Source organism: Rhea americana, unplaced genomic scaffold (genome assembly GCF_003343005.1).
Source record: "Rhea americana isolate MKP2758 unplaced genomic scaffold, rheAme1 scaffold_166, whole genome shotgun sequence".
In the NCBI taxonomy this organism is placed as follows: domain Eukaryota; kingdom Metazoa; phylum Chordata; class Aves; order Rheiformes; family Rheidae; genus Rhea; species Rhea americana.
In genome coordinates, this window is record NW_028185772.1 from 750,491 (window position 1) to 763,313 (window position 12,823).

The following is a 12,823-nucleotide window of genomic DNA, read 5'->3' on the forward strand; positions in this document are numbered from 1 at the left end:
TCTTGTTATGATTTCTTTTTTCAGACAGTGCCATTCATGTAGCATTCAGCACTTGTTCTATGCTTAGTAATACACAAAAATAAGAAGTGTCTCTGTGGATTAGCGCTCCAAAATAAACATGCAGAAGATAGAACATGCTGTGGGAAACAGCAGTAATCTAAAACACAATACTAGGTCTGAGAAAACATTTTCCACATACCTTTTCCTGGAGTGATTATGGGGAGACTGGTTCACAGATTTTATCCAAAGAGATCCCAAGGTTCGGTGGCTGCTTTACCAGATCTTGAATCTCTCATAAACTCAGATACTCTATTTAAACCATCCAGTCTGTACATTTGATAGTGACATGAGAATTATTTTTGAAGGCCTCACAGTATGTAATAGTTCAAAAAATGGGGTGAATTTTGAAGGAATTTTTTTTTTTAACCTTTAGTGGAGCAGCCTGAAGGCTTTCTTACATGTTTAGGTTTCCTGAAAAGGCATTTCCACAAAGAATTATGACTTGACCTATGCTAAGACAAGCTCTCAATTCTCTGTCACTGAGGTTGCTATAAGGTCTTGTGTATATCAGCTTTTCAAGGTGGTTTCTAATATCAGTAGGACTTGATGGAATTAATTTCGAGTTTGGTCCATTTATGAATTAGTTTCTAATGCTCTGCAGAACTGTGCATTGTGTTCTCTCTGTACTGTTTTGTTGCCTTTTACAAAACTGAAATGGCTCTCCAAATTATTCTTTCCTTTTAGTTGCTAAGAGCATATCTTTTCTTTCTCTTTGATGTTACCCATTATTTGTCCTCAACTCCTGTGAACCCTCTGGCAAAAGGTTCGTATGTCAAGAAACCCAAGACATTCTGTTCTTACAAGATACGAGAGCCAAGGATGTCAGACCTCTTAATCTTTCTCTTTTGGGGCTCCAGTAAGACAGGATGAAATTTTCCAACTTGCTGCAGTAAATAGATGTTTGGTTGGAGAAAGCTGGTTTTGTTGGCAAATCAAAAAACAAATGTCTTTTATTCGGTCATTTGCTGAAATTCTTAGCACATCAAAAAATCTCCATGAATCTTTTTTGTTTTTTGTTTTGTTAGGGTTATTTTAAGTGGAACTGAAAAATATGGGTCAAAAACTAGCAGAAGAAAAGTAACATTAGTCTTCTGAAATCCTAGGGATTAGAAGAGTTACTTGAAATATGATAGATTTTGATTCAGATCTTGTCTAATTCATTTAGAAAAATGATGTTGCAACATTAAACTGCTGAGTTTTGTGGACTGACTTGGACTCAGTTTTCTGGATTCAAATATCTCTCCTGTTGAAGTTTGCCTACTTTGGACAAAATATTAATAGTCTTCGAGTAAAAACAGCTTTCTTTTCTAGTTGTCAGAGCACTCCCTGTGGGGTAGGAAGACCCTGGGACTCTTTCAATGCTTCAGTCAGTGGATAAGATTCAGGTGGGTCTGAGACAGATACAGGTCACGGTAACCATTATTTAGATTTCTGCTCTGGAGCAGGTAGAAACAAGAACTTGGATTTTTGTCTCCTCAGGTGAATATTGTAAATATTGGGTTATGAAGTTTAAAAAGAAAAGAGAAAAACTGGATGGAAATACTTCTTTCTCATCACTTTGGTGGCTCTAAGCTGAATTCCTTTGTGACAAGGAAAGAAGGGCTAAATGCATAGCCAGTAGAGATTAGCATTTATGCTCGAAACACCAAAGCAGGGCATAAACAATATATGAGCTGATCACAACAGCTGGCACAATGTGTATTTTATCTCCTCCACTTTCTGGTTTATTCTCCAGCTAGACTCTCAGATCTTTGAGGCCAGTACTCTCTTTACTTGCACAGAATCTAAAACCCTGCAAAACAGTAGGGCTGCAGTACTGCCAGAATTATAAATAATAGTGACAGCGCAGGCTACCAATGTACTGGGACAATCAACATGGAGAAAAAAAAAGCACTCTTTATCAGCAAATTTCTGTGTAACTTGAAATAGTACACATACATACAGCAAACATCACAATTAAAATGGAATGTTGTTAAAAAGTGATTTTCTGCTATTCTGTTTCAGCTGTTGGAAAGGCTATATTTAAACTGTAGCTGAAAGAAAACAGTGGTATTTGTTGCTGCTTAAATCAGATATCATCTTTGCAAATTGGTAATCTACTCATCTATAGAACAAACTAATACATGTCAGAGCTCTTAAATTGCCAATCTAATTTTCATTTCTTTTAATTACGATAGAGATACATTTTAAATAGTGGTACCCTGAGGCAAACTGTTTGTGTTATGGGAGAACATCACAGATGAGATATCCAGCATCAAACACTGATTTGTGAATATATTGTTGGGTCAGAAGAGGCTGGGATTGCATGAGATGTGTGTAAGCCTCTAGCTAGAGGAGGTATGTTTTATTTTGCTCTGGAATACAAATTAGGTATTCGTGGAAGAGAAGTAGCAAAATGAGAGAGACAATAGGAAAAGTGTAGAGTAAATGAGAGAAATTAATTTAAGAGAGTATCATCACTATCTTTCAAACATGTACTAAATAAGCAGCAAGCCAGTAGTAGGCTGAATTTAGAGAAAAAAGAACTTGTTGAATGCAGAAGTCTATTTTAATTAATATCTTAATAATCTTTCATTCTAATAGTCCAGAATAAAAAGTTTTGAATATAAATCAGTTTTTCAGTAGAGAAAATTCTGGATTATTATGAAACTAAGAATAATTTTTAAGTGAACACTCTGATCTGTTTGGATTATTCCATTCATTTCTTCAAGGATTAAACATTAAGACAGAGTTATAATGAAAAAAGTTTTACATTTTTTTATTGTAAAGTCTGCTAGCAACTATGAGTCAAAGTAAATGCATGAAGAAAACATGTAACATTTTTCCATATAATCAGCAGCTTGAAATCCAGGCTAATACATACACTTCTATTTAAACAAGACATAAATAGGTAAAACCTTGCAAAAGGAATTTGTATGATACCAGACAAGTGTGGTTATTTTGACTGTATTTTTTTAGGAGACGAATGTAAAAATATTTAGTGTTTATATTAAGATATCAGGAAGCTATTAATTATTCACTACAGTCGGAATCACTGTAGGGTCTCACACATTTATGCGGGACATAAGAACTCAGGGTCTCCTTCACTACGGGATATCTGCAGACCTTACAGATGCATTTTTTTTTTTTTTTTTTTTGAGTAGAGAAGCCTGGTGAAATTGCAACCAAAGCATTTCAGTGGTTCTGGAAGAGCCAAACCAGCTGAAGAGCCATGAATGTGGAATTCTTTAAAAAGCAACAACAATGAATGATCCAAAAGTCCTTAATCTAATTCAAGAGTCTTTACCTCCACATTCTGCTGCACGCTATCAAGTCCTCCTCTGAGTCCTGATGCCAGCCTGACTATATACTTTCTTTGCAATGTTGAGTTGTTTATTCTCTTTTTGTCCTACTTTCCTCAGCTGGAAAATTAGGCCAATAAAGCTTACCTGTCTCACAGTATACTTGTTCTGAGGTTAGTTAGTGTACATACAATGCCTGGAAATCACCAAAGTGCTGCATACACCGTTGGTGTAAATGTTTAGCAGGAGAAGAAGGTTGGCTTCATTGCTACTATCCTTGCTTTCTGATAATGCCAGTTGGAGGGGAGGGAGAAGGAGTATTTTGGTAAGGTACTTGTCCCATCATCAAATCTATGGTCAATATAATCTCATTAGCCTGTCTACTTGTTAAGAGAAGGAGTGTATTCTGTTCTTCATTTCACTGCAATTACTTTTCCTGGTGAAGTGGACATGTACCTAGAATGGATGAAAACAGATCTTAAATGGAAAAGCAATATTGTATATGTATGTGTACATACATAGGCATCCAGGCTACAGGTCAGACAGTGACAATTTTAAAATATATTATACCCTTTTACTGAGCAACATGTTAGACAAGCTTAGCTTATGTTGGTTGGTGTCTTTTACTGCTACTTGTTTTGTGATCTTTGGCAAGCAATGTACAGCCCTGTTTCATATCATCATCAATAAAATATGTACAAAAATGTCCATTATACAAGACACATTAAAAAGATTATTCTTTAGAATGGTGGCGTGGAACACACTTCAAAGATTCATAATGTTATTATTTTCTGTTCCGTATGCTGGAAGTTCATCTTGCACTTATTTAAGTGAAGAAAGATGGCATCCCTGTCAGCTGTCCCTTAGCTTTTAGGGGCTCCTTCCAAGCCAAATGGTCCCAACCTTGAGTTTCATGTTAATTTTTGAAGATTGATAGATTGATTTATTTAGGACCCTATGGTAAGGTCAACAGGTATCATGACTTCATTCTAATTTCTTTTTGACAGTATGATTTTTCAAGGTTTGGAATTCTGGCTGAGTTTATAGGAAGCAACACAAATTGAGAAAGGCAAAATCAATGTTTAAATCAGTTCCCATCCTTAACTAATATCCTAAAGCAAGTATGAGCTCATCCAAATAGCAAGGAAGTCTATAACTTTTGAGATTGTAAAACTGCAGACTGGCTGCTTTGGAGTGAAATATTGCTATAGAAGCAGTGTGCTATATTAATTTCTTGCCAATAATTTAATTAATATTGCAAGGCAGTAACTAAAACTGTAGTTATAAATTTTGCATTTTTGAGCTTTACTTTTAGCCACAAATTGGAACATTTTGTTGTTTAAAGGTAGCAGGCTTGAAAAGGCTGGATTTACTCCATCAGAGGCATGTGTAAGTTGCTGACCCATTGCAGAATCTCCTGCTATTTTCCGCAAGATTGCTCAGTGAATTGTATTACCAAAGCTGTTGATTGCACTGAAAAGAATGATTTGAATTGGGAAGTGTAGTAAAGTGTATCGCAACTCTGCCCAAGATTTACCTGACCAAAATCTTTAAGAAAAATGTATTGCTGTGTCATATTGCTTTTGAAGACATAAGGCATAAATCTTTGTCTTGATCAGGGCTGACAAATGTTGGATAGAAATGAAAGTTTCTGCACTTCCTAACAGCTTAGCTTTTACTCGCATAATATTTTGATGTAAAATACTACATTAGGGATGCATCATTTCAGGGCACAAGAGGAATCCTTCTGAGCTCTGAGAGCTTTTAATATGATTCTAGCTACTGCCTAAAAGTACAGTAGTTTGAGTCTATAGCCGTTTGGTATGGGGAAGAAAGATTGCACTGCTAAGTTCAGTTACTAGTACATTGTATTTGGTTAATGAAGGTGGTGACCCATGTATAGAATGCAATGTAGGCTCATACTCCACCACCCCAAAAGAAAATTTTAAAAAGGGTTGTTGAGATACCACGCTTTCCAGAGGGGTAAAACTCATCCATTTGAGAGAATCACAGAAGTGCTGAGGTTGGAAAACACCTCTGGAGATCATCTGGTCCAACCCCCCCTGCTAAAGCAGCTAGAATAGTTGTCCAGGACTGTTTCCAGGATGGAGACTCCTTTCTCTCCTCTCCAAGTGGTTATTTGTAAGAACTCTAGCTGTAAGAACTGAACTCAGCCTTCTTAAATGTGTTAATTCTAGAAACCTTGAAGATTGGTCACTATGTTTTTAAGCAAATCTTACATTTGACCTTGAATATTCAAGCAACATGCTAGTGAGTTACATGGTCATTTTTTATCTACCCTCCAGGAATTACAGTTACAAGTTTCACATTTGAGATTTGTGAAATGTTTTCATATGTAGAGTGGATAGATGAACTGAAATGTTCATAATGTATGTGTTGTTCTAAAGCCTAAATTCCCTGTATTTCATACCCGTTCTTCCAGAAAACAGTATGCTCTAGTAAATATTGTCATTGTTTATTTTCAATTACATTAGAAAACATAATTACTATAGCTACCACTGTGACATGTGATATATCATACATTAAAATATTAAATTGTTTTGATATTGGTGTTAAAAATAAATATCATGTCACTATATCTTCAGTTAGAATCAATCATTTGATGGGCATGATTTCCTCAAAGCACTGCAGCATAAATTGACCTTTAATACACAAACAACTACACTTCTGTTTAGTGAAGTGTTTAGATATATGCATAATACTGACTTCAGAGGGATTTATGCATGCATTTAAACTTATGTACATGTTTAAGTGCACTGATGAATGTGGATAGGATTACACCTGTGAATACCTAAGTTTTCTGACAAATTTGGACCTATTCTGGAAGGCAGCTCTGCAGAGAAGGACCTGGGAGTGCTGGTGGATGACAAGTTGACTGTGAGCCAGCAAATTCCTTTGTAGCCAGGAAGGCCAATCGTCTCCTGGGCTGCATTAGGAAGACTGTTGCCAGCAGGTCGAGGGAGGTGATCCTGCCCCTCTACTCAGCCCTGCTGAGGCCTTGTCTCGAGTGCTGTGTCCAGTTCTGGGCTCCCCACTACAAGAGAGACATGGAGCTACTGGAGAGAGTCCAGTGTAGGGCTACAAAGATGATCAGAGATCTGGAGCATCTGCCCTACAAGGAACGGCTGTGAGAGCTGGGCCTCTTCAGCCTGGGGAAGAGAGGACTGAGGGGGGATCTTATCAATGTGTATAAGTATCTGAAGGGAGGGTGTCAAGAGGATGGGACCAAACTTTTTTCAGTTGTCTCATGCAACAAGACTAGAGGCAACGGGCACAAACTGAACCACAACATGTTCCACCTGAATGTGAGGGGGAATTTCTTCACTGTAAGAGGGACAGAGCACTGGAACAGGTTGTCCAGAGAGGATCTCCTTCTCTGGAGATCTTCAAAGCCCACCTGGATGCAACCCTGTCTACCATGCTGTAGATGACCCTGCTGAGGAGGGAGGTTGGACTAGATGATCTCCAGAGGTCCCTTCCAACCTTACTGATTCTGGGATTCTGGGATTCTGAGCCACCAAATGTTCTCATGACTGACTGTCTGTCTTGGCAGGTTCCAGACTTAAGAGCAAAGGCAGATTTGCCTTATGGTTTCCAGTTTGGTGGTAAGATTGACCTAAAGATTGCCTTCACATGTGCGTAATGCCTAGAACAGTCTGAAGTACCAACTGCATGGTTGTAAGGGATTAGGCTGAACAGTATCCTTCCTCAGGTAACCAAATTATTCATTTTTTTTGGACTGAGGCTGGAAATTACAATGGAATTACAAACATGCCAAGACTTTTGGGGTGATCTAGCATAAGGCCCTATTTCTCTTATGTTAAGCTGTAAATGCTCTCCTTTCCCCCGATTTTCTGATCCTCTAGCTTTTTATGTGTTCTTAAGTAGTCAGCTTCTATTTACTGCTCTGCCTATGGTCCAATCAAATTTTATTTCAGTTTGTAACCTGTATAGTTGGACAGGAATTTTGTAATTAACTCTAAACTCCTGAAGTTAGGAGGCTTACACAAGCAGGACTGTCACAAACACACAGCTTGGTCATGCTGCTAGTGGAGTCACCAAGACTTCCGTAGCTGTTCATGGAATGAGACACTGGGGTCCTGGACCCACAGGGTGGTGAGCACACTTCAGGGGCTCCAGTGGAGACATCACAAAGCTGAGCTGTGTGAGACGCAAGGATTTTATAAAAGGTTATAGACGATGCAAATAACTGGGTAGTCCATGTGTGATAATGACTGCTGTTTTACCAAAAGGAAGAGTAGCGTATAAGGGACATATTTTAAAAATAAATATATGCGGAAAATACGTTGGTCAGCAGCCAGAATAGCTGCTTACCACTGAGTACCAATAGCACAACTGAAGTCCGTTCAGAGTGTGTTAAATTCACATGCCTTTTACTTGAAGAGTCTCTAGTTGCAGGCAGGGCACTATTGTGAAGTTTAGGTGTGCTCGCCCTACGTAGTATATACTGACAGATTTCTTTAGATAATACCTTGTTTTCTTGACAGGAAACCTAGTATCATTGTATGTTGCTTTTTGAGAGAGGGAATACTGTCCATAATATTATTGGCTTAGGTTTTTCACTATATATATAAAACAGAAAAGCTTTGTAGTAACACTTGATCTGTGAGCATTTATGGTATCAGAAGATCTGTTGGGCTTTTCGGCTCACGGGTAATAAAAAGCGTTGTGCTTTTTTGTGTCTTTTGTATTATTTTACAGTGATTTACACATGTATGTTTTAAAGATTGATCTGACAACAGGCTTAAACATGTAATCACTATAATCATCGGTTGTACATAAAGTTATCAAAATAGTTTCAGAGTGGGTCCATAATGACCCTGTTTCTATAGTATCCAGCATTTTCATCAATGAATTGGAAGTAATTGTAAAATCATTGCCAGCAAAATTTGTAGATGAAAAAAGAGTAATAAATATTTATGAAGACAGGTAAATAATATTGGAATTGTTTAGTAAATTAGACCTATTGAAATAAAATACACTACCACTGCAAAGATAGAACACACACTCCACATCTGAAATGAGGATCTACAACTGTGATTTATTTATCAAACCTCAGACAGCTACAGTGTAAATGTCTGCATCTGAGCTAGTTACTCTAATCTTCCTTAATGGCTAATGGAGAAGAATAGATACTTTTCAACTGCTATTCATCTGAAATATTTTAGAAATCTGCGTTAGAATAATAAAAGTTGCACCCTGAGTGTTTTCTCTGTCAAATATAAGGGTAGCCCAAGTATCTGCATTGGGTCAGATGAATCTCAGCATGGCAGTCTGAACAGAAATGAACAAAACTGTGTTTTTCTGTGGCAAAGGCAGCTAGTGATCCTTGAATTACTAAGAGGAGGAGTCATTAGTAGGAAGTGGGATTCCGGTGGAGAAGAGTCATGAGTCTGACAGAAACACATTCACTTTCTTAGTTGCAGTATTGTGCACCTGACAGATATTGGACTTGGAACTGGAAGAGTTTGAGAACTATTGGTCTGTTTGCTCTTCACTTACCTTAAACTTCAAGAATTGATTAAGGTGATACTGGGATAAATTTATCTTAGTTCCATTTCATTTTGTTGGATTAAATTGACTTCTTAAATGTACTTGTTGATCTTAATTTTATCTTTGTCAAAAGCATCTATGTTAATAGCTTTCTCACGTTGTTTTTGATGCTTCTTTTTAAATTTTCCCGGTAAACATTATCATATTATAACTAAGCTAGACAATGTTAACAGACGGGTATTCCTACTACCCTGTGCAGGTGCTTGTCTTTCTCCACTGATTGTACACAGGCTTTGGGGAAACTTTCATTTTGATTTGATTGCCTAAGTACTTAAGCATGAATCGTGTGAATGATTGTTAAACTTCCCAATATCAGTGCAATTTAAAATATTACTAGTCTGTGCAGGTCCCATGCCCTTCCAGACACCAGAGTCAGTAATCCGTGAAGATAAGTGCTATATGAACAGATGATATCAATTAGGTAAGGTAATGTAGCCTGTCTAATACTGAACAATCTACTGCATAATTGCAATATGGCATGCAACTGCAATACGTCTTATTTTACTTTCAAATTCAAAAATGAAAACCCCTTCAAGAGTAGGGTTCCCCCCACCCCCACCTTTGTCTTATGGGGATCACAAAATTGATTTTTCTGCAGGCAAAGTTGCTTTGAAATTACCATCTGTCACATCTACTGTCTTCAGAGCTGTATGACAGGAAACACAGGGTCTTATCTTCCAGCAGCTCAGCTGGTGAGGACAACCTCGTGCAGGTTGGAAAGGACAGTTGCATTGGTATTTAGGGAGCTGGCATTATTTTTCACAGGGGGAGGCAGAGGGGAGCTTTGGAAACTTTAGAAGTCAGATGAATCTCGGAGCATGGTAGTTCATTAGAAGTGTCCTCTGTGCAATGATCATTTTTCATAATTCTTAACAAAGTACATTCACAAGGTTAGAAGTGAGCAAAATCCTAAAGTAAAAATCTAATTCTGCATTTAAAATTAAAATTCTGCAGTCTGATTCTGCATTTAAAATTAATCCGATGCACAAATATAAAGCCAATGCAGGTTTCAGTGTGGAGTCAAATTCTTGTCATTTCTTTCACAATCTTCTGTACTTGCCAGTGAGTATATGTTTTTCTTCAGCTATACAGTCCTCTGTTACAAACTGCTACCCCACACATCTAAATGTGTGAAACTTGAATTTTAAAACATACCAATTTCAGCCATCAGAAGATTGTCATGTATTTATGTGACTAGATTACTTATTCAAATTATTTAGCTGATAGATTAGACCAAGCAACAAATATTTATTTTTTGAAAGAACAAATTCTCATGTTCAGTGCTGATGTTAGCAATAGGGGAAGTAGTTAGACATCACATTATATCATTAGTCATGTCACTAAATCTTCCTTCTTATTCAAAAGCCTCTTTCTTTCCTTCAGCAAGGGTTTTCCTTTTCCATAGATGGAAAAAACTCATGTCTTCCTTTATTGTTGGCAGTTCTGCACACCTGGAGATTTGACTATGAACATGTTCTGAAAAGAGCTGCTTTGAATGGTTACTTTGTGGAAAGCTAAATCTCCCATAGCTGTTACTGCCATGCTCTTAGATCAAATTAAATAGTTTGGCATAATTATTAATCATTTCAGTTATTTTCCTAATTCCAACTTCAAGGCAGCTTTGTATTTTTAGCGGGCTTAGTCATATCACATGGCCATGACTTTCAAAGCATTGTCCAAGGGAGAGACACAACTTACTTGGAAAAAGTAAGTTCTTATTAGTTCTTATAAGCTTACTTATTAGCCTGGAAGGCAGACGTCTTCTCAATGACAGTTCTTCCTGGTGATTTTGCAGCCTCTGTCTGGCTGTCTGCTCTGAAGCAGCGTGCCTTGAACTTGAGTGTTTACGATAGGACAGGAGTTCTTTGGTGTAGGAAAATCTGATGAAAAACAGTAGGTGTGTAAAAGGGCCAGCTAACCACTGCTTTGCTCGTTCTTACCTACACCAATCCTCCAAACGCCTCATCTTGAAAACATGGAAAACATCTCATGGAAACCTATGATTTAAATCCTTCTCAGGGCTGGGCGTCCTGCCCAGCTCCCTCCATCCGAAAGTCTCTTGCAAAAGAGATAAAGGCCATGAATCCAGAGGGAGATTATCTGTCCTGTAGACACACTCCCTGTTCTCCACCTGATACAAAGCCAGTGATCTCCTAACCCGGTGCACTAGTGTAGAGGCTTGAGGAAACCCCAGCTCTGCACTCCTTTGTGTTCCTAATGACGTGCTAGAAGAGAATGGAAAGCAACCCAAAGGATGGCACAAGAAAGCGTAACGTTAATCCTGTGTCAATGACAGCTTTAACCTGATTCATCCCTCAGTCCCACTGTGTACAAAGTAAGTCCTAATGATGCTTTGCATCAGTAGTTGGCCTGTAACTTGTATAGTTTTTTCCTTTCATTTATAAATCTGTCCCAATCCCCATGCTTCTTAGTTGCAAGGCTTACTGAGCGTTTACAGAAATATTCAGAAATGTATTTGGGCCTGTGAGAAAATATACTTTAATAGAATTTTTCTTTATTTTAATGTTCTCCTTAAACCTAAAATTTCATGGACACCGTTATTAATATTTTCCAAGCCAGATGTATTTTTGAGATAGATAAGTGCAGCAACACTTCAATGATGCTCGAGAAACAGATTATTACAGGATAGTAGGCTGAGTTCAGCCTCCTAGAAGTGATGTAGTCCCATAAAAACTGAGAAAGGTTGCACTTGAAGCTAACACATTCAATGCAAGTCTATTACAAAGCTGTGACAAGACTAGGTGTGCACGTTAACTGTGCTGAAACTTCTGGAATATGAGCTTGTTGTTTGTCCTAACATTCACCTTATGCCTTCTGGTGTGAAAAATTATTTCCGGGTGAAGTTTTTGATCAGAGAACCGATCGTATGGGAGGTACATGTGCAAAATGCAGAAGGGTCAGGCTGCCCTCCTCGGTGCCTTCTGCAGAACGGTCTCAGCTGGCACCGGAGACCAGTCTTGATCTAACCGTCCTGGGGATACGCAGGAGCCAGCTGTTTTATGGCGCGGATGGAGAGACACCACTGCAAATTAAATGCAAAAGTGAGCACTGGTTCACACTGTAAATATTTTCTGCTTCAAATTTGGGGTAAGTAAGGAGCAATGAAATAAGAAAATCATGTACTTCAAGACAGATACAGATTATAGGCTACAGATCATAAAAGCTTTTTAACAGAGTTGCTCTTGTGTTACTAAGTGTCTAGTGGTTGTGAAGTGCTTGATTAGATTCCAACRCAGCTTCTCTGTTAATCTCTCGGCCTCCACCCCTGCTGAAGGCTGGTTTTTTTAGGGTTGTTTCTGAAATAATTTGCTCTTATATAACTCTTTTGAAAGTAACAGAGCGTTTTACGAAGAGAGAGAGAGAGATAATGAGCCACAGTGTCTTAAAGGACAGATTTTTAAAGGTATTTAAGTGCTTATAGCAATGAAAATATAGAAAATATTATAGATGCTTATGAAAATCCCTCGAGATGCTTAGTTGTGTCTGTAGATACTTTAATAAATTTGTTCCAAGTGGTTTGCCTCAGGTGCAGTTAGTTACTGCTAGAGAGTTGAAAAGAGAAACTGTTTCTCTTACTACTGCAACTATTAATCATTTTTGCTTTCATTATGACAAAGTGATAAGAAAATGTAATTGTACAATCAAATGGAATAAGGAAAAAATAACAATAAATTTTAAAACAAAACAGGAGTTCAACTTTGTGGAGTAGTAATTTTCCTATAAACTCATGCTTGTAATTGTAGTGAATGAAGGTGGCATTATTCCTTCTATTTGTAAAGTCTTTATTATCAGCACGTGGTTCTTCAAAATTGTTTGCTAAATCCTTTCTACAAGTTGGTGATGGGTCTGTGAAGTATTAGGTTGCA

General features: G+C 37.7%; 1 protein-coding gene across 1 annotated transcript in view; it reads left to right on the plus strand.

The window, feature by feature from the left end:
* Positions 1 to 12,823, plus strand: part of SMYD3 (SET and MYND domain containing 3) — a 411,509-nt gene that overhangs the window by 344,216 nt on the left and 54,470 nt on the right. The window lies entirely within an intron of this gene.